The sequence below is a fragment of the Protopterus annectens genome, chromosome 14.part0 (genome assembly GCF_019279795.1).
Source record: "Protopterus annectens isolate FY-2018-M chromosome 14.part0, PAN1.0, whole genome shotgun sequence".
Classification (NCBI taxonomy): domain Eukaryota; kingdom Metazoa; phylum Chordata; order Ceratodontiformes; family Protopteridae; genus Protopterus; species Protopterus annectens.
In genome coordinates, this window is record NC_056748.1 from 618,895,910 (window position 1) to 618,921,629 (window position 25,720).

At 43.7% G+C, this 25,720-nt stretch overlaps 1 protein-coding gene across 4 annotated transcripts in view; it reads left to right on the forward strand.

Annotated features, from left to right (window-relative positions):
• Nucleotides 1-548: 548 nt before the first annotated feature.
• HERC4 (HECT and RLD domain containing E3 ubiquitin protein ligase 4) overlaps nucleotides 549-25,720 on the forward strand; it is a 3,175,640-nt gene continuing 3,150,468 nt past the window's right edge. For 2 of the 4 annotated variants that reach the window (XM_044056374.1, XM_044056377.1), the window contains exon 1: nucleotides 549-647. The gene's annotated coding sequence lies outside the window, so the exon portion shown is untranslated. Of the gene's footprint in view, nucleotides 737-10,067; nucleotides 10,217-25,720 lie in introns of all 4 variants that reach the window. The other 2 variants (XM_044056376.1, XM_044056375.1) reach the window with 2 other exon arrangements.

Here is a 25,720-nt window from a genome sequence, read left to right on the forward strand (position 1 = left end):
TTTTTTACGTGAAATCCATGATAAATAGAAATTCATTATCTTAATTAAAGGACATTCTTTATAAGTAAAAACAGCATATTTTAACCATCTTATGACCTTCCTAGTTGAAGTTGTTGGTAAACGGTTAGCAGGTGTTCCACATTTTGCCCATTTGTTCCACATTATGAAGGCGAGTGTTCCTCATTTTGGAGATTGAAGGTTGAGAGCTATGCAAAGTACCAAAGCGGCCAACTGAATTATTTCCCAGGGAAAGAATTCGGTTAACAGCCGCTTCGATATTTTGCGTTTTCAGCCTTTTAAGTTCGACCAATCCTGTATTACAGACCCGAAAATTACTGGATCGACTACATACTTCACATTTAACACCTACATCTCAATTAACAGCTACATTTTTCCATGTTTAAACACCTAACTGGTAAACTGATATTCAGCTCCAAAAGCACTCTTTAAAACAGAAATTTTAACTGTAGTACAAATGCAACACACACTAGTAAATTCACGAGGACTCGAGTACGATGACCCGGACATATAAACGTAACAGTGTAATTAAGCGCATGCGCTTTGACCTGTTGACCATCTGATTGCTTTACTCTGTGGAATAAGCTGGAAAATGGAAATAGCGAGAACTACGAATGTTAAGTATTAATGTGAGCACACCTTGTAATAGACAGTGTAACTGCTTTCTTAATGCTATGATACGTTCAGAAGTTTGTCCTGTACTACAATTGAGGATTGTGTACGTATATTATTGTAATGCATTGCAGTGTTTTTTTCCTGTCAAGTATTGAGTTTGTTCAGTGACTGAGTATTGTACAGTGTGGTGTCTTGTAAGGTATTTTGTGTAGATTGTAAGTTAGCACAGTTATAGTTTACATTTTATAGTGAATGTGTTTGAAATTGTCAATGTTTTGTATATGTGAAATTATGTTTTATATATCTATAGATGTGTTCTGTCTGTGCGGAATCATAAGATGTAAAGCAGCAAAGAACGATTATTAGAAACACCGATTTGTTTTGTGCATAGTATGTTGTCTTGCCTTTTCCCTGACTTTTGTTTTGAAAAGAAAAAATACAGCAGTTTAGGGTAGTGTTGAAGTGGAGTACTTAGAGTTTTCACTGGCAGAGTTTATTTACTTGTAAGTAGTTGTCAATTTTGGCTCACTGTTGAGTTTCAGTTTTAAGCCTTTGATACTAGTTACCAACTTGGTGTTGTGCCAGTTTTCCAGTGTTAGACTGTAGGCTTCGTAGACTTGCTTGTAGTCAACATTGATGTTGCTAGCGCTAAATTCGTGCTTTTAGCTAGAAGTACTGTTCAGGCGGGCTTTATTTTTGTGGCAGATCTGTGGTAGTTATCATCGTAGGTGCAAGGAACTAAGTGTATACGGTTTTGTTATGTTGTATATCGTACTGTATAGTTCGACCTTATTTGGGCTATTAAATCTTGTACGGTGTGTAGTTATGTGTACAAGCTTAAGCATATGTGTACGTTTATATTTTATTGTTTCTGTCTAAATTTCCCCCCAGTCAGGCTACGTATAAATCACTGAATTTGAAATTGCAGTTGTTATATTGTGTGTGAGGTTGATGAACTTTGTGTACGGCTACTCATCTTGTTGCTCATCTCTTTATCTGTGACTGTTGCTTCTTTATAATCTTGTACTTTTTTATGTTTTGTGGCACAGTTGTAGTTTGTTTCAGTCTACGGTATCCGCTGTCTTCACAGGTACTTGTTAAGACTACCTCGCTGGAGTCCTTCCACCTCTTATTTCTCATGGTCGATGTTGTACACCACCTTCCAGAATGAGCCCTAAATCGTTTAATTTTTTCATGACATTATGCTCTTTTTTTCCCCCAGTAATTTAAGGGTGAAAATCCTCAAATGACATATTGAAACATTTCATGGGAGGTTACTAGGCTGACGGCCCTAGAGCCCTTAAAAACCTAGCCACGTGTGTCCCGAGTTGCCCCAAATTGCCAGTAGTTAGGTGAGCGCAGTTCACAGATGTGAGTCTATGGCAAGTTAATACTGACTGCTTTTGTTCATGAGGGACATGGGTGCTACCCCAGGAGTGAATTTACGGTCACTCTTCCATTGATCTAGGTTGTCTTTGAAAAGGGTCAGGTAGAAGCTGTGCTTCATGTAAATGGGGATCCTGTTAGAGGGAAGGGTAGTCTCTGGGAGATGTCTCTCCAGCATAATTTGTTGATGTCAGAGACTAGCTAAAGGTCCCTGGAGTGAGTGACTGTTCAGTTTGATTTACGAGTATGTAGCATTTTTTATCCGGGCCAGGTCAGAGACTGCCTTGTTGGCCAGGCACAGGTCTCTCCTTAGCAGCCTGTAAGTGATGGGGCTTTCAGTCTTTCTGCATAGAACTTGTTTAGTGTACCCTGTATTTTCATGGTGAGAAGCCTCTGTGGTCTCTCCGGCTATTGCAAGTGTCTGGTGATATACATACAAAAGGGAGCTTTGTATGCAATTGTTGGTCTGATAAGGGCCCAATATAGTGGAATTATAACATCCTACGCTCTAGATGTGATGTCTGTACTTACAAGATGTGTCAAATAGGATTTTCTTACCACTGTGGGTATGTGATGGTCGAAGTTCAAATCATCAGCTGGAGTACCCAGATCATGTACCACTGGGTCTACACTTGTTTATAATGTTATTAACAAGGATATTAGCTTTCCCAAAGAGAATGATAATACTTTTTTTTTTTTGCATTTAGCTTCAATTTGTAGCTTTTACATCAGTCATTTATGTGTTGACCCCCTTTCTGCAGTGTATTACCATCACTGGGGAACTCAGTAGTTGCATCCAGTTTGCAATAGTCTGCCAACTTGGCCAGCCACAGGTCATTCACGTTTGCCTGAGAGAAGAATTCCCCTGTCTCATATCGTCTAAAAAAAAAAAAAAAAAAAAAATCTCTTGTTTTCCCGCCTTACTAAGCTAGAATAGTCCAGTTTCAGAGCTTGCTGATCCCTGGGCTTTGTTTGCAGTTCCTGTTACTGAATCTTTACCTAATTTGGAACAGAGGAGGTTCCCTTGCTTACCAGTGGGAGTGGGAAGCATTGAGCTGCCTGTTGGTCCAGTTTTGTGAAGTTTCAGCCAGTAACTTGTAGTTTATTGGTCGTTTTGGGCCAGTTCCTAGCTTCTTTCAGCCCCCTGATATAAAACGCTAAACGCGCGTTTTCTGGCTTGTACCTACTCAGCACAGATCCTCGTGGTGGCCAGCAGAGTAATCCAAGCTTCAGAGAGCTAAAATAGCGACTTTACCTGATTTAAGTATAATTTTGTGGCTTTCCACTTCTATTTATCTAGCAACTGTATTTCGCCTGCTTGCTGATACATTGTTACTGTTTTTCTGCATTTATTCTGTTTTGCACTTGTTTCTCAATTTGTTACTTTTAAAATCTGTAACTGTTGCAAATTGTTTGTGTAGGCTGTGATAGCCGATTTATAGCATTTATAAGTGTTTACTGTATATGTTTCTGCTTGTTTTCTGAAAAAAAAAAAAAAATATCTCTTGTTTTCCCGCCTTACTAAGCTAGAATAGTCCAGTTTCAGAGCTTGCTGATCCCTGGGCTTTGTTTGCAGTTCCTGTTACTGAATCTTTACCTAATTTGGAACAGAGGAGGTTCCCTTGCTTACCAGTGGGAGTGGGAAGCATTGAGCTGCCTGTTGGTCCAGTTTTGTGAAGTTTCAGCCAGTAACTTGTAGTTTATTGGTCGTTTTGGGCCAGTTCCTAGCTTTTCAGCCCCCTGATATAAAAAACGCTAAAGCTAAGCGTTTCTTGGCTTGTACCTACTCAGCACAGATCCTCGTGGTGGCCAGCAGAGTAATCCAAGCTTCAGAGAGCTAAAAAAGCGACTTTACCTGATTTAAGTATAATTTTTGTGGCTTTCCACTTCTATTTATCTAGCAACTGTATTTCGCCTGCTTGCTGATACATTGTTACTGTTTTTCTGCATTTATTCTGTTTTTGCACTTGTTTCTCAATTTGTTACTTTTAAAATCTGTAACTGTTGCAAATTGTTTGTGTAGGCTGTGATAGCCGATTTATAGCATTTATAAGTGTTTACTGTATCTGTTTCTGCTTGTTTTCTGAAAAAAAAAAAACAAAAAAATATCTCTTGTTTTCCCGCCTTACTAAGCTAGAATAGTCCAGTTTCAGAGCTTGCTGATCCCTGGGCTTTGTTTGCAGTTCCTGTTACTGAATCTTTACCTAATTTGGAACAGAGGAGGTTCCCTTGCTTACCAGTGGGAGTGGGAAGCATTGAGCTGCCTGTTGGTCCAGTTTTGTGAGGTTTCAGCCAGTAACTTGTAGTTTATTGGTCGTTTTGGGCCAGTTCCTAGCTTCTTTCAGCCCCCTGATATAAAAAACGCTAAACGCTTTGCGCGATTTAGCTGAGTTCTGTGAGCTGCTACTGTTGCACACTAGGGCAGCGCCGGTTAAGCAGATTTAAACTATTAGGGCTACCTAAATTACACTCTTCAAATTTTCCCTTAAAACTACCTTCCTCGAACTATACTACTGATCTAATCAGCGTATCCTATAACTAAAAGATCATCTCTACTTGACTCCAAGTAGACTATTCTCTATCTGTTAAACCTAGCACTTGCTCCTACAGTACTTATTACCTTGATACGGCACTCTTGTCATAGATAGTACCCCAAAAAGGCAACCCAGCATTTCTCGGTCACCCACATCCCCCGGAATCTTTTTTAAAGTTATTTGTCTATCCTTCTAGCATGTCGGTGATCAGTTGCTAGTGTCCTCTCCTGCTCAGCTGGTGAACCTGGGAATATTGAGGCAATGTTACAATTGCCTCATGTACACAGACAACCCTCTCCTCCTCCCACAAAACACAAATACATGCGAGAGATGCAACTATACGGCCAAACTGGAGGCTGAGCTCTCTCAACATAGGACTGGCAAGACCAGTCAGGAGGAGAAGGTTACCACACACACTATAGACCCAGTCTCACATAGTACCATTACAACCTCAAATCATACACACAAACACACAAAGACATACTCAGAGGCTCTGATCAAAAATCTACCAAAACAGCAGAGGCCACCAAAGCAGACACCCAAACAACCACCACCTCAGAACACAACACCTGCAACGCATAGACCTCACAGTCAGAGTGTCAAACAGTCACAGCCCTTAAGGCCAAACACAATGCCAGACACACTAGTCATTGGTGACTCCATAGTCAGACACACTGGCGTCCGCTCACCAGACTGAGTAAGGAGAAGGTCACAGTAAGCTGTCTGTCGGGCGCTAGAATCCGCCACATAACGCAAGCACTCAGGTCTCTCAACAGCAGGTACAAATATGACTCAGTCATTGTCCACGCTGGTGTAAACGACCTGAGACGTACCTCCTTGGACTACATGAAAAGAGACATTGAGGAGCTCTCTGATTATGTAGCCCAGGCAGGTATGACCCTGACCTTGAGCAGTATCCTACCTTCACCAAGAATGATGCCACAATACAGAGATAAGATGATCAGCTTTAACAATTGGCTTAAACACTGGTGTCATTCAAAGGGGATCCAGTATCTGTCTGCCTGGGATGACATGCTGAACAAGCCACGCTGCTCGCAAGGGACGGCTTGCACCTGTCACCCTGGGATTCGGATATTGACAAAGGCTCTTGCCACCCCATAGTGCCTTTTTAGGCAAGGCTCAAATTCTAAACCTACCACCCTAGAACACAAAAAGGAAAAACTAAGGGTAATGCTGCTCAATGCCAGAAGTCTAAATCTCAAAATGCACGCACTCGAGGCCCTTCTCAGTATGGAGAACATCGATGTCTGTGCTGTGACAGAAACCTGGTTCAAGGCTCCTGAGAGCACCCCAGCGCTATCAGGTTTTACCTCATATCATGCGTTCCGGCCCCAAAATCCGGACAATACCAAGAAAGGAGGAGGGGTATCCATATTCATCAAGGACACCCACACCTCAAGACTGGTGGCAACGCATGATGCATCGGAGACCATCCAGGTGCAATTAACCGTAGGCAAGACTGCTCTGCAAATTGTAGCATGTTACAGGCCACCCTCACAAACTCAGGAACCTCACATGGCCTTCCTGAAAACACTAGAGGGATAAATGTATCACCAAACACCATCATACTAGGTGACTTCAATTACCCTAATATAGACTGGGAACACTACTCAAGCCCAAACACCCTAGCCCAAAAGTTCCTGGAATTCATAAACTCAAATGCCATGGAACAACTAGTCACCATCCCCACAAGAGGAGATAACATACTTGATCTCATCATCACGAACATGGGAGCACAATGTTCAACACCGAAGTATACCCCTCACTGGTGAGATCAGATCACAAACTAATCTCGCTGGAGGTCCTCATCCCACCCCACCTGAAATAAAAAGACCACAGTAAAGAACTTCTCAAAAGCCGACTTCACACTTCTAAAGACTAGTGTGGTCTCCTTTAAGGCCCCGAACCGGGAAAACAGTACTCAAGCCGCTGAATCACTTACAAATGCCTTCTACCAGCACCTGCAGGACTGCATGGATAAGGCAATCCCAAGCAAAACAAAGACTCTTTGTACCAAAGGCAAGCGTCCAGTCTGGTGGACCCCAGCCATAAACAAACTCTACAACAAAAGGAGGAAGCTACTACAAGATAGAGCAAAATCCTTAAAAGGTAAGACACCCTTGATCACTATAAGTAAAAACTAAGAGCTCTCATAAAATCATCCAAAGCAAATTTCGAGAAAAATAGCTAAAGACTCAAAAGACAATCATAAGGCCTTCTTTAGCTATGTTAGAAACCTAGGAGGAAACTCCCAGATATGCTCAGAACTAGTTCAAAATGATGTGAAGATTACTGATCCTACAGACATTGCCAACATACTGGCTGACAGGTTCAGTGCAAACTTCTCCCCAAAAGGAGAGATATCTATACCAAAGCGATTGCAGCCCCCAAACATCTCCAGCCCAAGTGAGAACTGCTCTCTCCAAAGCAAAAACACAGCATCCATGGGACCTGATGGTGTCCCGGCTGTGTGCTCCACGAACTCAATGAGGAATTAAACCCACAGCTAGGACAGCTGTTTAATCAAAGTCTTACCTCTGGATACGTACCCAGGAGTGGCGCACTGCAACTGTGGTCCCACTTCACAAAGGCGGTGCCTCCACCGACCCTGGAAATTACCGGCCCATTAGCTTGACAAGCCTTATCTGCAAAGCCATGGAGAGGATCATAATGGACCTCATAAATAAAGACATAGGGAATTTGCAGACTTTGGATCCAACCCAGTTTGGCTTTGTCAAAGGCAGATCATGCCTTTTAAACTTGGTTGACTTTTTGAAACAGTCACCAAAGCCATTGATGAGGAAAGGCAGTCCATACAGCCTACCTCGATCTGGCTAAGGCCTTGATACAATACCCCACTCGGGTATCATTGAAAAACTCATCAGCTTAAATGTTAACCCATACATCACAAGATGGGTTGCAAACTGGCTGAGTGACAGAACCCACAGGGTCAGAGTTGCTGGCGCCATGTCAGACTCAAAGCCTGTCACAAGTGGTGTCCCACAGGGCTCAGTCCTGGGCCCACTCTTGTTTGGCATCTACTTTTCCAGTACAAGCATACACAGGAGGGTTATGGCTGACAAAGTTTGCAGATGACTGCAAACTGGGCCATAGTAGAAAACACATCTGACACAGATATCCTTCAGAAGGGTCTCACAGAAGCGGATAACTGGTGCCAGAGCCACGGCCTAAAGTTAAATGCCAAAAATGCATAGTCATACCCTTCGGGAAAAACAAGGTTACCCCTAGCTACCAAATAGGTGGCAATCCACTGAGCACAGAAGAAGTTATCAGGGACCTGGGGACCCAGGTTGATAGTAGTCTGTCATTCGACACCCATGTAGCTAAAGTAGTCAGGAAGACCTTCTACATTGCCCACCTTATCATGAAGGGATTCTCATCTAGATCAAGGGAGGTCATAGTCTCCCTTTACTCATCACTCATCAGACCAATGATTGAGTACAATGCCCCATTCGAATGTATCTGACCCGACACTTGCAGCAGCTGGAGAGGCCACAAAGTTCCTCACCAAAAGGATAAAGGGTCTCAAAAATCTGTCCTATGCTGCCCGACTGAAAGAACTCCAGCTCTATTCAGTAAACACCGCTTGCTCAGAGGTGACCTTTGCCTAACATACAAGGCCATGTCAAACCCAGATTTGATGAATATGCTTCACCTCAAAAATCTAGATCCATCAGAGCCACAAGGCGGAGACTTAAACCTCGACACGGCTATTAATAGGACGTGCTGGAGGGATAGATTCATCACCCAAAGACTCCCTATGCTGTGGAACAAAATCCCGGTACATGTGAGGCAGAGCACCTCGCTGGCCTTGTTCAAGAGAAATCTTGACCAATGGATGGGAGATCGCAGATATACCCCAGGGATTACCTCAGTGTCACTGCTCGACAGAGGCACAGCAAAATAATGGGTATAGTTCCCCATACTAAAGGGGTGGCGTAAGCCACAAAACGATGGGCTAGGCTTATAAATGCCCTCGGGCAGATAGCCTAGTATGAACCTATGAACCTATGAACCTAAGAGGCGATCTCTGCTTGACTTACAAAGCCATGTTTGGCCCAGCCCTGTTAGAAGTGTTACATCCTAAAGAAATGTCAATCCCTCCACACCACACGCTCCAGGGACTTCAACATCATTACAGCAATCAACATAACATGCTTGAGGGACAGGTTCATAACCCAAAGGCTGCCCATGCTCTGGAATCAACTTTCCATACATGTCAAGCAGAACACCTCACTGTCCCTTTTCAAGAGAAGTCTTGAGTGGATGGTAAATAGAAAGTTCACCCCAGGAATCACTCCAGGCAGTGGCCTTACTTGATAGAGGCACTGGGAACTAACGACTGCATGATGCCAGGGCACTTCTATGGGCTAGGCTTGTAAAGGCTCCAGGGCTGTTGGCCTAGTACACGCATGAACAGTAAAGAGCCCAGTACAGAACCCTGTGGTACACCACTGGTGACTCTTCTTTTTTTTTTTTTTTATTTTTTTTTGCTAGAGATGAAGTCATCCACTTTGGTATATATCCTGTCGGTGAGCCAATTTTGCTACCAATCTGGTGACATGGGGTTAATTCACAATTGGGAGAATTTCTCTGCAATATCTCAGTTGGTGATGGTGTCAGTTTCCTTGGCTAGGTCAAGGTAGGTGGTGTGCACTGTCTTTTTCCTTCTTCCAGGGCCTTGGTGACTTTCTTGGACGAAGTCAGCCAGGTTTAACAGGCACAATCTGCCCTTAACGAATCCGAACTTGGTTGGGTCCAGAGTTTGTAGGTTACCTACATCTTTTTGATAAGGACCATAATGATTCTTTCCATAGCATTGCAGATGAGGCTAGTCAAGCTTATGGATTTGTGATTCCCAGGATCGGTTGATGGTCGTTTTTTTTGTGCAGTGGGATTACTGTTGCTGTCCTCCATTCTGCCAGAACATGGCCAGTCTGTAGGCTGTGATTGAACAGGGACCCATGTGGATTTGCTAGGTCATGTTTTAAGTTGTTTAAAAGGCAACCTGAGATGATGATTGGTCCTATTGATGCAGTGTTTTTGGTCTTCGAGAGTGCAGAAATGACCTGCTGTTTTGAGATAATAGGCTGAAGAATGGTGGCAGGTATACTCTGTGGGATGATTGGTGGTGAACATGGGGGTGATGTTTGTTCCAAATCTGTCAGCTAGCAGGTTGGCTGTTGACTGCAGTTGAGTATGGGTGGTGCCATCCCCAACCAGTTCATTGCATAGCTGGGTAATTCCCCTTTGGATTTCGGACATAATTAAAGAATGCCTTTTGATTATTCTTAGCTAGTGAAGCTATTTTTGCTTTGTAATTGGCTTTGAAAGACTTTAATATCTCTAATCTGTTTCCTTTGCTGAGCCAGTTCCGTTATTTTTGACATTAGTTTCTCTCTTTTGTGTATAGCCTGTCTTTTATACTAGCGGTCCACCAGAGTGACTTGTGTGTTTTTTTTTTTTTTTTAGACCTGGTTTTAATCCAGTCAGGAACAGCCGATTCTATACAGCTGCTTAAGTGGTTATACGGGATGTTGGTGTACACCGTTGCATAGGAGTCTGTGTTGATCTGTGTTTGAGGGTGCCTTGAAACTTCTTATACCATCACTTAGTAGGAGGTAATTTGTCTTGGAAAACTTCTTAATCGTTTTTGAGCTTGATGGGGTATCTGGCACTATAATTACATCAAGAGACTTGATTTATGGTCTGATCTTACCAGGGTGGACATCACACGAGGGGGAGGGTTGCAATGCTCTCCCATGTTAGTAAGTACTATATCCAGAACATTTGAGCCCCTTGTGGTTGAGGTGGCTAGATGTTTTACAGCATTTGGATTGACAAAGTCCAAGAATCTCTAAACCAGCATGTTTGTGGTTGTGCATGTTTCTCAAGCCAGTGTTGGGGGTAAGTAAAATCACCCATAAGTAAAGTGTTGTGCTGTATGGCAAGTGACTCCAGTAACTCCAGGTATGCTTTTCCTGATTTCATAGTGGGTAGACCTATAGTTAACTATGATGTGGTAGGGGATTTTTGCCTGAGGTTAATTGAACATGTAGTAGCTCAAGGGAGTTGTACTGTTTGACCAGTCTCAATGTAAACTTATCCTTAGTGAAGATTTGTACACCTCCTCCTTTGCTTCTTTCACGCTCAGTTAGGTGTCTGAACATATGGAAGGCGTTGTAACCCTGCATGGCTGGAGTGCTTTCCGCGTCTTTGAACCATGTGTCAGTCACTGCACATACATCAACATCCTCCAAGGTAAAGAGTGCTTTTTAGGAGTGCAGTTTCTTGTTTAGACTGGTATTAAGCAGCAGTACCTTGTTTCTCCAGACAGGAGTTTATGTTGGGAGGTTGATTATTTTGACACTGCTTAAAAAAGGCACAATGGGGTGGCTAATGCCTTTGCCAGTATCCGAAAGCTTAAAGGAGATGGGTGCAGACCTTCTCTAGCAAAGCAGCGTGGCCTGTTGACCATGTCTTCCCAGGCTAACAGATAATGGATCCTGTTGGACTGACACCAGAAGCTAAGCTAATTGTTAGTCATTCTTTTGTTTATATTGTGGTGTCATCCTTGGAAAAGTTAAAATGCTGCTTAAAGTTAGGTTTGTACCTGCCTGTGATGCACAATCTGAGAACTCGGTCATGGCTGTCTTCATATAGTCTAGAGAGGTACATCTCAAGTCATTCACACTCAAATGGACTATGTTGGAGTCATACTGGTACTTCTGGTTGAGTGACTGGAGGAATCTGGCGTCTGACAGGCAGCTAACCATAACCCACTCTCTATCCAGCCTGATGAGGGGAACATTCATGTACTACTATAGAGTCCTCTATGACCAGTACATTGCATTTTGTAGTTGCTCCTCATGGGGTTATTTGTTGAGACACTGGTATGTGTGATGTGTTGTGGTTGTTTTTTTGCATTTCCAGTACATTGCATTTGTGTGTGTGTGTGTGTGTGTGTGTGTGTGTGTGTGTGTGTGTGTGTGTGTGTGTGTGTGTGTGTGTGTGTGTGTGTTTTGGATGGGGCAATTTTATATTTTATAAAGATAATTTGTTACTCTTGCAGTTATCTTAATAGAACTACTTTCTAGGAAGTGCATTCATAACCACACTTTAGACCTGTCAGCTAGTGCAACTATGCTGTATGTAGTATATATTCCCCCACTTCGGGTGTTTGTGTGTGTATTTTATATGTGGAAATACAAACCTGCATAATCGTATGCATGTTTTGCCAGCCTCTTGACATCCTGCGACTGCATGCTGCTACCTTGTTATATTTGAGTATCGTCCCTTTTCACTGTTGTTGTGACTCTCCTTCATTTCATTAGATGGATTTCATCTCTTCAGGCAAGGCTGTCTGTTAAAGTCCATATTTAGATGACCATGCCTACAAGGGCTGGGAAGCTACCAGTGTCTTGCATCTCTCTCTGCAGGCTGTTTACCATTTAGCCTGTCTTGTTATGGACCTGTACAATACTGCTTAATGGGCGTATGTGCATGCTCCCATATGTTGGTTTCAGTTTGCATCTTTTGAGGGCTAGGCAGTGGTTTTTCTGGCCTCTTCTAGATATTTAATCACTGCTGTACCTTGTCCATTCATACACTCCCAAGAATAGATTCAGATTGTTTCTTGCATGATTTGTTCTTTTTGGCACCTGTCATGTTTGGCTTACTAATGCTACCCTATCCTACCATCACAGCCTTCTGATCTCCCCACCATGGTGTCGAAGGTTGAAACACTGGTCAGGATCTAATATTCCCTGTCCATTGACCCCTTTGTGGGACAGCAGCTAAGCTCATTCCGTGATCGACCTGAATCTCCATTGGAGACGTCAACTCATTCCACCAGGAGTCTTTCGGATCTCGACATAGTGAGACCTGTGGAGCAGCTCTTGACCAGAGGCATCCCAACTCCATCTATAACCTCCCTCCCACCCACTCAGAGACTAAGGCTTTTCTCCACAGAATCCAACCTACATTCCTCCTTCAACCTCCCCGCAGGTCTTGGAGCCCTCTATACTGAAACCTACCCTGGTGCCAACATCTTCAGTCCTCTTGGTAGAGCTTACCGTGGTTCCAGACCGTACCCTGTGGACCACGGCTCAGTTGGAGCCGACCCAACCCCAAGACCCTGACTGGTCTTTCAGCATCGTGATCCCTAGTATGATGCTGATTTCCCCCCCCCCCCCCATGGCGCATTCTATGGTTCTGGTTACTTTGACAGCTCCAAGTCCCTTGTGGTCCTTTCCTGGAGGTGGGCTCATCTGAGCGGCGTATGACCCCAGTTCCAAGGTGGTCTTTCTCTGTTCTTGGCTCCCACCCCTCTTCGTGTGGGCTTGCCTTCCAAATTATGGAGAGGGCACTTGCCTCGGCAGGCTCTCAGTTGGCTCCCTCTGCGCCGGAATGCCATATATACATGTCCTCTGGTTTGCAGCTGCCACAGTCCACTGTTTTGGGACATTTGGCACGGGAGCAGCAAAATGCCCTACTGCAGGGCACGCTCTCTTCTGAGTCCTCTTCAGGCCATCCCCCTGAAGAGCCACCCCGTAAGAGATCATGCAAGAGGAAGCATGTTGATTCCCGATAGAATCTCTCACTGAAGATACAGATTACGATGAGGGGTAAGGGTCCCCATGGTCACCTCCTGAGGATATCTCCTTTTAAGACATACTGGAGATCTTGAAACAGGGGTGGAGGGATGACTGGAAGTCCACCAACCTTTGGCGGAATCTGTATTCTTGTAGGCTTTCCATGCCTGATCCTCTACTTCCTGGGTGACACCGCCTGCAGATGGTCAAACTCATCATGCAGTGTCCCTGGAAGGCCCCTGACACTATTGAGCCAGTCCCCTGGAGACTGGACAAAATACTCTCCTCCAGAGTATCAGTCCCATTGGACCAAAGGCTTGACAGTAGATGCTATGGTGGTGGTGATGGCGGCCACCAAGAAACTCCTCGCAGAGGAGAGTCCTGCTGTTCATCCTCCAAACAGGGAGTCTCGGATGATGGACAGACTGGGGAAGTGGGTTTATGGTTGAGCAACCTTTGCTCTAGGGTCGTTGAATTATTTGACACATTTTACCAGTCTCCAAAGGGACCTGATCACAGAACTCTCAGGGACGTTAGCAGGAGCAGTGTCTGAGATACGTGACAAGGTTGCTTCACAGCTTGTCACCCTGGAATCCATATTCAACTCGTCCATGTGGTTGATTGCACATACAACCGAAGGGATGGCCAGAGAAGTGGGTACAGGCATTGTCCTGAGACATCATGCCTGGATGCGCTTGTGCGACTTTGCGGACCCTTTCAGGTCTTACTTTGTCAGTGCTACCGTTGATGTTTTCTCTGTCTTTGATCCAAAAGTTTAAGACACACTAGCCATGTGTGAGAAGGATGCTGTGGGTGTACGTTTTTCTGCTCCCTAATGATCCTATACTAGGAATTAGAAGTGGAAAGGTGGTTCAGGAAATCCCAAGGACCTTTCCGTAATGCACTTGGTGAGTTTTTCCCCTGGGGCAGAGGGGGAAACTCATCAGGAAGACCCCCCCCCATTGCAGAGGGGGGGGTGTAACCAAGGGTCCAGAGATTCCTTTTCTGGACAGCCTTACCAGCGCTTCTGAAGAGCGGCCCGACAGCTTGCCTCTGGAAGCAGTCAGGGATGAGTCTCTCTACGCTGCTTACCCTGGCACTCAATAACATCAGATTCCTGGTTGCAGGTGATAATTACCAGAGGTTATCACATACCCTTCAATCTTTACCCAAGACCACAAAGGTGAATTTCTGATGTTCCCCCGTCCCCCCAGTCAGCGGGACATAGCTGCTCAGAGTCATCCAAGCAGTCCCACCAGACCAGATAGAATCCGGATTCTACTCGATTCTTTAGTGCCAAAAAGGACAGTGGACTGGCAACCAGTTTTGGACCTCAGCATCCTAAACAAGTTCATCAAACAGACCAAATTCTGGATGGTCACTGTTCAGTCTATCCTCCCGTTCCTGGAAAAAGACAACTGGATGTGCTCAGTAGATCTCTAGGCTGCTTATTACCATATAAAAATGGACAAGTGCTCCAGAAGATGCATTTTCTGGCTGGGAGCCAGTCGTATCCAATTTTGAGTGCTGCCCTCTGGTCTTTCCACAGCCCCCAGAGTTTTTACCAAATGTATGGCAATAGTAACAGCTCACTTGAGACTGCAAGGATTCTGTGCGTTTCCATATCTAGACAACTGGCTCCTTACTGCCCCCCCCCCCCACCAAGCATCTACTGCTGCTTGCCTTGCACTACACCCTACAGCTAGCATGGCTCTTAGGAATATCTGTAAATGAAGAGAAATCAAAACTAGTACCAACTCAAAGCCTAGGGTTTATAGGAGCAGCATTCGACATGAGGGCTTGCTTTGTCATTCTTCCAAATCGCAGGCTTCACAAGCTTAGATCTCAACTTAGTGATACTGTCTCAGGACAAGACCCAGCTTGTTTAGTCCTTCAACTGCTAGGATCAGTGGCCGTAATGATTACTATAGTTCCCCTAGCAAGATTCCATATGAGATTACTACAATAGCTCATAGTGTCACAGTGGTCCCTGACATCCTATATCCCACCCAAGCCACATAACCAACTGTTGCAAGCAGAATTTGACTTGGATGAAGCCAGAAATGGAACTATGGAGTCATCCCTTCTTACCTTTTCAGCCTAAGGCCGTAGTGAGAATGGGCACATCCCTGACGGGGGGGGGGGGGGGCATTTTCAGGGAAAGACAGTCCAAGGCACTAGGAACCCCTTGGAAGTCAACTTGCATATCAATGTCCTAGAACTGAGGGCAGTGCTTTTGGCGTTGCAAGCTTTCCAATCTGCCCTCCCGTTGGGGACAATTGCTATTCAGTCAGACATGTCAGTTGTATGGTACATTAACAAACGGGGGAACCAGATCCTGCCCATTGAAGCCATGAGAGTATGGCAATGGGGGATGGCCTCCAACCTCTTTCTGGTAGCAACACACATTCCCAGGAGCTCCAGTGTGATTGCGGACAAACTGAGCAGATGCATCTTCCTGTGTCACGAGTGGTCTCTGAATCCCAAAGTAGCGACACAGATTTTCCGTCGCTGGGGTCAGCCTTGCTGCGATCTATTCACGTCCCCACCAACCACAAATCCAGCAGCTACTTTGCCCTAATTCCCCCTTGGGGGGAGTCCCCGAGGTGCACTCTTGTACACAGTTGGGCCCCCGGGAGTGCTTAATGCCTTCCCTCCTTTTCCCCTGATCCCACAATTTATAAAGAAAGCTCTTTGGTTGAGAAACAAAGTAATCTTCATTGCACCCTATTGGCCCTGCCGAGGTCTAGTTTTCCTTCCTTTGGCCTCACCTGGTTCACCGGCTGTAGACACTGGATCCAACTCCAGGGTTACTGTCACACCCATAGGTTCGGACAAATGGATCAACCCCTATCAAGCCTCAAGCTGACAGCTTGGTATCTCCATTTCATGTAATTGCCAGGCAAAATAGCCTTTCTTCCCCTTTACGAAAAATACTTCTGGCTTCACATCAACTTTCCACCAGGAAAATTCCATAGCAAATGGGGGAAGAGATTTATGTTTTGGTCTTGAGAATAGACTGGGCCCCTTCCTAGCTCCCATTAGTTCAGTGTTGGAGTATTTATCAACTTTACTCCATTCAGGAACTTCAGCGTCTACAATCGGGGTCCATTTAGCAGCTATCTCAAACTTCCATAATGGTTTCCAAGATTCGTCATTAATATCTCACTGTCTCTGTACCTCCTTTTTGAAAGGAGTCATGAATATAAAACCGCCCTGCAAAGAGCCCATTGAACCTTGGAATTTGATGCTGGTTCTCCCAAGTTTGACTTTGAGCCTGCTACCACTCGCGATATAAAATTTTTGTCTTGGAAGACTTTTTATTCTTGGTAGCCATTACCTCAGCGAGGAGGATATCGGAATTGCAGGCCTTGTGCGTAAAACACTCTTGCATAGTTTTCCTGAGAGAGTATCTCTTTGGACTAATCCCTCTCTTCTACCTAAGGTTGTCTCAAGAGTTAAATATCAGTCTATAGACCTACCAGTGTTCTTGCCAAATTTTTCTAATGAAGGAGAATACTGTTTGCATTTATTAGATGTACATAGTCCTATCCAACTAGAAGCGTAGTTGTCAGTCTCTCCGTAAATCTGGCCACTTGTTCCTGTCCTTTTCAGGACCCAAGTTAAAATCCGTTTCCAAAGCCACTTTTGCAAAATGGTTGAGAGACTGCATTTCTTTTGTCTTGCAACAAAATCAAAGCGCATTCAACTAGATCAATCGCTACTTTGGTGGCTTTTCATTCAAGAGCTTCTATGGATGACATTTGTATGGTAGCAACTTGGGCTACCCTTCACCCCTTTGTTACGCATTACAAATTCGATTTGGTCTCCATGGGGAGAGCATCTTTTGGCTCCATAGTGCTTAGGAATATCCTTCCATAGGACCGCCTCCCAGGACACAAGGTAGCTAGGGACTCTGTCCCATCCATCTTGAATGAAGGAAGATTAACAACTTCAGATAAGGAAGTTATATTCTTACCATAACATTCCATCTGTGTTGTTTAATCTTCCTTCATGACATCCCACCCACCAACCACCAAAGACTCCTGAAGGTTCGGATTTGGTCCTGGTTACATGTTGGGGCATTTTTTTTTTTTTTTCAGGCAAAGCCTCTACTTTATTATCCTTCCGGGCAAACTCTATCTGAGGAGATTAGGAGAGGGCTGAAGAATTTTTGGGTGGCACAAGCTTGTTATATTAGCTGGGTTGATTCCGAGGACAGAACCGAAACCATCCGTCATGAATGAATGAATATCAACAACACAGGTGGAACGTTATGGTAAGAACATAACTTCTTTTTATCCAGGCTTGAGAAAGAAGGTAAGACTCTTTCTGCTGTGGACATATGTTTTTCTGCCCCTCCGAGACCTTACCCTAAGGGTCGGAGAAGTGGCAGTAAAATGTGGCTTGAGAAATCTCAGGGGGTCTTACCAAGACACAAGTGGAGAGATTTTTTTCCCCCAGATGCAGAGGAGGGAATAATAATGGAAGTCGCTGAAGTCACGGCAGAGGAGGCCTGCAGAATCAAGGGTTGCAAGAATCTTTCTTCAGGGAAACCCTTCAAGTGTTCCTGAAAGGAGGCCCGATTGGCAATTGGAGGTCCACTATCCCTGCACTGGAGCGCCTGGCAAAAGATAACCACTGACCTATGGGTGCAGAGGATAACCAGAGGTTATCAAATCCCTTTCTCTCATAAAACCCCCCTCCTCAAAAAATAAAATATCCCAGACGTTCCACTCAGTAAAAGGGATCAAGCAGTCCTTCACATTCAAAAACTGCTAGAAAGAGTCATCCAAGAGGTAACCAGAGAAGATTTGGAACTTATTTGAGGCTGGTTTTAGTTCTAAAGAAAACAGGGGACTGGAGACCAATTCTGGATCTCAGCAGATTAAACAAATCAGTTCGCCACAAGTTCTGAATGGTGACGGTTTAGTCCATACTTCCTTTCCTGTAACAGGATGACTGGATGTGCTCCATAGATCTTCAGCATGTGTACTAATTTATAAAAATGGACAGACAATCCAGAAGATGCCTACGCTTTCAGCTGGGAGCCAGTTGTTACCAGTTCAGAGTGCTGCCCTTTTGGTCTCACTACCACCCTTAGTGTGTTCACCAAATGCATGGCAGTGGTTGCAGCTCACCTGAGACGAGGATTCCGGGTGTTTCCTTACTTACATGACTGACTCGTATCTGCCCTGACCAGGTTTCTACTAATCCGTGCAAGAGACTCTGTTCTTCAAATATGTACAGAACTAGGTATAACCATAAATTATCAAAAATCACACCTGGACCCTTCTTAGATACTGGGGCTCATAGGAGCACTGATGGGCACAACTCGGATTGCGAACCTTCCTCCCTCCAGAATGTTGACGGTCAGTCGACAACCACACACTAATCTGAAACAAGAAGGTAGCTACCCATCACGTTCTACAGGCTTTAGGATCAATGGCTGCCGCTATAGTTTTACTTCCATTAGCCAGATTTCACAGGCGAATACTTCAATGGCTTCTAGCTGCCAAATGGTCAATTATCCAACTAATGTCTTACCAAACATTAATATTGAACACGTGCAAAAGAGCCCCTTTTGTGGTGGATTCATTCAGCACAGTTGATGCAAGGTCGACCCTTTGTTCCCCCTCAGCCACAGGCCAGTGATCACGGATGCTTCCCAAATGGGGGGGGGGGTTATCTGGGAAAGCCAGTCCAAGGCACTTGGTCTGCCAATGAGGCCAATCTGCGCATAAATGTCCTGGAGATGACGGCAGTACTTCTAGCGTTGGAGGCATTTCAGACTGCTCTGCTCTTCCTCCAGGAATACTGGTGATCCAGACCACAGACATGTTGTCTGATACATAAGCAAGGAGGAACTAGATCATACCTTCTGTGTTGAGAAGCTCTGAGTGTGGCAGTGGGTGATCTCATCCAATCGCTTTCTTACAGCAATGCATATTCTGGGAAAATCCAATGTGATAGCCAAATTTGAGCAGATCCATTCTCGTACCTCACAAATGGTCCCTCAGTCAGACAGTAGCATAAGACATTTTCCGCACATGGGGCCAACCTTGCTGCAACCTCTTTGCATCTCCCCTAAACAACAAATGCAGCAGCTACTTTACCCTAATCTCAACATCGGGGGAATCGCTGAGTGATGCTCTAATACATGATTTGACCTCCCGGTCTATTGTACACCTTTCCCCCCATCCCCTTGATTCACAAGTTCCATCAGAAAGCGAACAGGTTGAAGAGAACAGTAATAATCATTGCCCAGTTTTGGCCTCCACATATCTGATTTACTTTCCTCTGGCCTCATTTACAGAAGGAACCCTGGATTCTTGAACCCATTCCAGACCTCCTGTCACATCCAACAGGACTGATTCATCCCATCCTTCACAACCTCAAACTAATGGCTTGGTTCCTCCAGTTCTATTGATTGCCAGACAACTGATGCTCTCATCACTTGTCCATCATATTTTGATATCCTCCCATAAGTCATCCACTCAAACTTTGTAGGAGTAAATGGGCGAGGTTTGTAATTTGGGCTGAATAGCATAATTTAGATCCCCTCACAGCACCTATTCTTGCCGTTCTAGAATTTTGTAGCTCACCTTTTTAGTAATGGAGCAGCTGCCGCTACAATTTTAAAGTACAATTAGCAACTATTTCAGATTTTCACAACTTCTCATTTCCCACAAGCTTTGCAAAGCCTTCTTAAAAGGGACCCTATTATTAAGGCCTCCTCCTAAAGATCCGTCTCCTCCATGGGACCTAAACTTGGTACTGCATCTTATTGTTCAGCCCCCTTTTGAACCTGCTGTGACTTGTGATATAAAAGTTTTATTTTGGAAAACTATTTTTCTAGTAGCTATTACATCTGCAAGACGAATATCAGAAGTTCAGGCACTAGCCTCCCAGTCCCTGTATTGGATTTGTCATAGGCAGTTTCTTTGTGTACCAACCCCTCCTTTCTGCCCAAACTTGTTTCACAGACTAATATTAATCAGAGCATATATTTGCCTGTTTTCTTTCTTCAGTTCAGCAACAAAGGCAAATATGTTCTACATTTGTTGAATGTCCATAGAGAATTACGTTTCTGTTTGCATAGGACTAAAGTGTTTCGGAAACCAAGTCAGTTGTTTTGCAGGCCCTGGGAAAGGACTACCGGTATTCAAAGTTACCTTAGCTAAATGGCGCTTTGATTTGCATTTCTTTTATTTACACCTCAAAAGGTATAGATTCTTCCAAACCTATTCAAGCTCACTCAACCAGGGCCATGGCAACTTCTGCAGTTTTCCAGTTTAATGCCTCCTTGAACAAGATTTGTGCAGCTGCAACATGGGTCAACCATCATACCTCCTTACAAATTGGATTTGATCTCCAGGGGAAGAGCCTCCTTTGGTTCGGTGGTTCTGAGAACCATGAGTCTGCCCAGGATAAAGGTAGCGGGGGACTCGGTCTCATGTGAGGACGCAACAAAAAATAGACTATCAGAACGTTATGTTGAGTGCATAACGTCTTTATTTGCATTGTTGATTTTTTTCCATCTCTCCTCACATTCCCTTCTTCCAAGTCCCCTGCATTTGGTTTTCTGGTAGGATAGGAATCATAATTCAGGCCATCTTTTATCTCCAATACTCCAGAAGTGGTTTCCTTAAATTTAAACTTTAAGTTCACTTCTTTCCTTTATGGGGATAATCCTAGCAAACAAGATCTGAGGTAATAGGGAGAGATGCATTGTGGGTAAAGAGAGGTATCAGAACTTTTTTTGGTTGCCACAAGCTTACTAACGGCAGAGTCGGATCCGATGGATCAGATCTGGACCCAAACGTGAGGAGAGATTAAAAATCAACACCACAGATGGAAAGTTATGGTGAGTACATAATTTCATGTTTTTTAAGATGTAGGCAAAAGTATATTAATCAAGAAAACCATATTGACATTTTATTTCTGCACATTTTACAGTATCCAAAAAATAAACGAAAATGTGTAAAAAAAAAAAAAAAAAAAAAAAAAAAAAAAGCCAAATAATCCAAGTAAGAGCGCCAGTCCAGGAAGTCTTTTAATCCACAGCAAGTGCACAATCACAAAACATTAACGCCAACAAAATGTTACACAGTCGTTTTCGTCTCGAAATAAAGGTTAGACTTCATCAGATAAAGCCATCTAGTAGCTCTCAATGCTTAAATACATTTTGAAATACAAGTAAGAACCAATCAGCATCATAAGTTAATAATCCAATTAAAAACCATTGATTAAGAAACAGTAAAATCCTAAATGTTGAATGAAATCAATTGAATAAGTTAAGCTTAGAAAAATGTTATCCTGAATTACCTAAAATCACAAAAAATTGATATATAAATTAACAGTATATTGACTGAACAAACATAAAGACATTTACCACATAAGAACCAAAAACAAACATTCATAGCTTCGCTGCCCTGAGTTTAAGTAATGATAACAGGCTGATATTGTCATTTCAACCCTGGTGGCCTCCCAGAGTTACCTGCCAAAACAACTTGCAGTACTCCAACTTAGCCTCTCATGGACCACCCCTAATGTCCATGGGAACTTGTTCCACCACGTAGAATGCAAAACTTGCTTCTTTGCACACCAAGGTATGTTTATAGTTCGTAGAGACTTCTTTTCAATTTCCTGTACGTTTTATCCAAATACAATGCCTGACAAATTTTAAGGATGCCATATAAACAACACCAAGGGTGGTGCAATTAGAATAAATCATATTTTTAATCTCCCTCCCCCTACTATTGAGGTAAATCATTTCACAGTTGGCCATAAGGCCACACTGTGCACAAGTGCCACAACTGTATGTACCCTTTTTGTTACGACTATTAGAAGCAGCACTGTAATGGTGTTCCTCAAAAAGGTCCTTCAAATTTTTCCTTTTTTCTATATGCAAAAAGTAAGGGGTCATGCTGTATATTGTCCAAGTCTGTAAATTCCAGAAATTTTGCCCAATCCTTCTGGATCAACTGACTCATAATGGGAGCATTACCCCCAAATTCCGTAGAATGAATTCTGTTGACATAAACCACCTTTTCAGGCCTGGTCACAAGATTGTGTACCACAAGGGGGCCCTTCCCTAATAAGGGAAAATGGAGCTCATCCTGAGGAAGGGCCCCCTTGTGGTACACAATCTTGTCTTTGTTTGTTCAGTCAATATACTGTTAATTTATACATCAACTTTTTGTGATTTTTTTTTTTTAGGTCATTCAGAACATTTTTCTAAGCTTAACTTATTCAGTTGATTTTATTCAACATTTAGAATTGTACTGTGTTTAAAAATCAAGGATTTTTACTTGGATTATTAACTTATGATGCTGATTGGTTTTTACTTGTATTTTAAAATGTATTTAAGCATTGAGAGCTACTAGATGGCTTTATGTGATGGTCTAACCTTTATTTTGGGACGAAAATGACTGTGTACCATTTTGTTGGTGTTAATGTTTTGTGATTGTGCACTTGCTGTGGATTAAAAGCCTTCCTATTTTACTGCCTCGCTTCTTGGACTGGTGTTCTTACTTGGAACATTTTACAGTATGTAACATTTTGTAGGTTTGTAGTCAAGTACTAGGCAGTTGGTATGAGGACCATTTCAAGCCTAGATAAAAAGCCCTATTCAGAATTTCCTCTAGTCACGAGGAGAGCAAAACAAGCTAGACCAGGAGAGTGTTTGAGGCTGGCCATCCAGTTTTCTAGGTTAACGTTGAAGGTGACAAGGGTGCTGATCTTCTTGACATGTAGTGGAAGTTTGTTCCAGAGGTAATTGTATATGTTGGGATATGAATCCATTACATCAGTGTGTGTTATCTGCTGATGATTTAGTTATTTTTAACAATATTTTGATGCATCGTTAATTCTGCAAAGGTATAGATGGCCGGAGTTGGATCTCGCATGGCACAAAAGGCTAGACATTGCCACAAAGGTGTCTATAAGAGACTAAGTATGGGAAAGGGCTGGCAGTCTCTCCTGATAACTAAGATTTTTGAGGTCACTAATCTTTTTAGTTATGAATCTCTGAGGTCTCTCAAGTTGTGCTATGTTTCAGTAGACATGCCAATTCATTCCAGCATTACATAAATTACTCAGTTTCTGACTTCCCTTAAACCTCACTCTTGTATTGAATATTTGTATGCATTGTTCCCATATATTAATTTTATTTCTGTGTGATTTACGTTTTTCCTTTTCTAAATTTCCCACATCAAGCTCTTGTCAGTTTGTGAATATTTGGTACTTCACAGTTTTTTGGTTTTCTAGTAGTTTTTTTGGAAACCAGTAGCTTTAATTTAGTAGGGTCTTACGTTTAGGCAATTCATATCCTGTTTCCCAGCTGAACACTTCCTTAGTTACAACCATTTGCTTCTTCAGTATTTCTGACAGAGTACTCTGTAAGGAATTATTAAAATTTGCCAACTCTTTACACACACCCCCTCATATGGGTATTCCGCTGTCCACCATCGGCCCGAATACCAAAGGGCTAGAACCAGCGTCGGTCATCGGCGCCCGAGACTGACGTCAGTACGTGTCAGTACAAATGCGCATGACCGACGCCATAACCTCAGTCTTTCTTGCCGCATGGTCCTAAGCAGAAGCAGAATTTGCAAGTGCCGTTCGGCGTTCTGGAATTGTCGGTTTTCGAGTTTCGGACCGGAGACCAAGTTGGGCTAAGTACCCCGTTGGGGACATTTTTGTCTTTCTTGCCTCAGTATTGACTGATGTCAAGAAAAGTTAATAACTGTATTTCTTGTGGGAAACAGATTCCTCATAGGGATTACCATTCACTCTGCATTCCTTGTTTAGGGCCTGAGCACGACTTTGTTGGATGTCGCTTTTGTGCTACTTTTAACAAGCGTACTATTAAACGTCGGTTGGACTGTGCTAGGCTGGTGTTTGGTAAACGTTGTAATTATAACATGCCGTCGGATTCTCCGACGACTGGTTCTTCTAAGAAACGCAAAGAAAAGTCTTTGCGGTCCAAACAGGATGAGGCGTCCACTCCGGACGCCGGTTCTGTAGTACCACTGGCTTCTTCAGCGGCTCCTTCTGAAAGTTTACCTGAGTCTCAAGGGGAGCCTTTGTTACTGCAGGAAGTGGCTTCTCCTGTGTTAGGCCAGGCTGAGGGTGCTTCTCTGATGTCAGTGGTTCCCTCCCCTCATAGGGTAGTTAGGCCTCCTCCTTCTCAAAGCAGAGCCCATTCTAAGTCTGCCCCTGCTGGTGCTAGTCCCCAGGGTCCAGCTCCTAGGAAGCACATGTTAAAGATGGCTGAAGATTTGATTACTTTAATTAGGGGTTCTATGCCCCCCCCCCCTGTGAAGAGGCCCAGGGTAGAGACAGAGTTGGAGGGTTTGGTTCAGTCTTCCAATGAGTCAGATTCCTCTGTAGAAGAACTTCAGGATTTCCCTCCTCATTCTGATTCGGAGGCTGAGGACTCTACTCCCTCTGCGTCCCCTCCAGAAGATTTTTCTTTCTCTGAGACTTTGCATTCCATGAGGGAACATTTCAAATGGGAGGGCCAGGATTATTCTGATTCTCGTAAAAGACTAAGAGAATTCTTGTTTTTGCCTCAGCATAGGCCCTTGGCTATTCCCCCTGTACTGGATGTTGTTCAGGATGTGTTTTCTGAGGCTGCCCTTAACCCAGATTCTCTGCCTCCTGCCCCGGTTAAACCAGATAGATACTACAGGGTTCCGGAAGCTCACAAGTACTTATATAAGAGTCCTAGGGCTGATCCAGAAACTATTACTCAAGGCCCCAAAGGGGTTAGGGCTTCTGTGGTTAGGAATCCAGTTCCTCTGGACAAGGATGCTAGGGCCCTGGATAGGTGGGGTAAGAAACTGTATACCTCTTCGACTTTGGCTATGAGAGCTTTAAATTGTCAGTTTCATATGCTCCGGTATCAAAATTTTTGCTGGGCCAATTGAAATGTAAAGTAGATGCTTTAGCTGAAGGTATTGAATGTAAGGAGCTTCAGGATTTAGTGCATGCTTCAGACCAAGTTGGTAAGCATTCTTTGCAGTGTGGTTTTGATGCTTTACAGGCTTCTTCCAGGGTGGCTGCTACTAGTTCAGTTATTCGTAGGCATGCTTGGCTTAAAGATCAGACCTTGTCAGAGCATGTTAAAGCTCGAATTATGGATGCTCCTCTACAATCTGATGTTCTTTTTGGCCCTCCAGTAGAATCAGTTTTGAAAAAAATGGAGGAAAAAGCTAAGTCTATGCAGACAGTTAAGGATTTTTTACAGGTTCAGCCCCCTAAGTTCAGTAGGAATTGGTCTGCTAAGGGATGGTCTTTCCCCTCTTCGGATTATCAATCTAGGGGCAGGTCGAGGCGAGGTAGAGGTAGGGCTTCCTCTCAGGGCCCTGTTACTTCTAGGTCTTTGAGTTCTTGTACCCCTTCTGCTGGGGAGGGCAGGGGTCAGTCCTTTCGGAAACAGACCCAATGACCCGTGTCTTCAGCTGCCGGACTCTGCCTTGCTGGCAGCCCTCTAGGAGGAAAACTGAGACTTTTCAAAAGGAA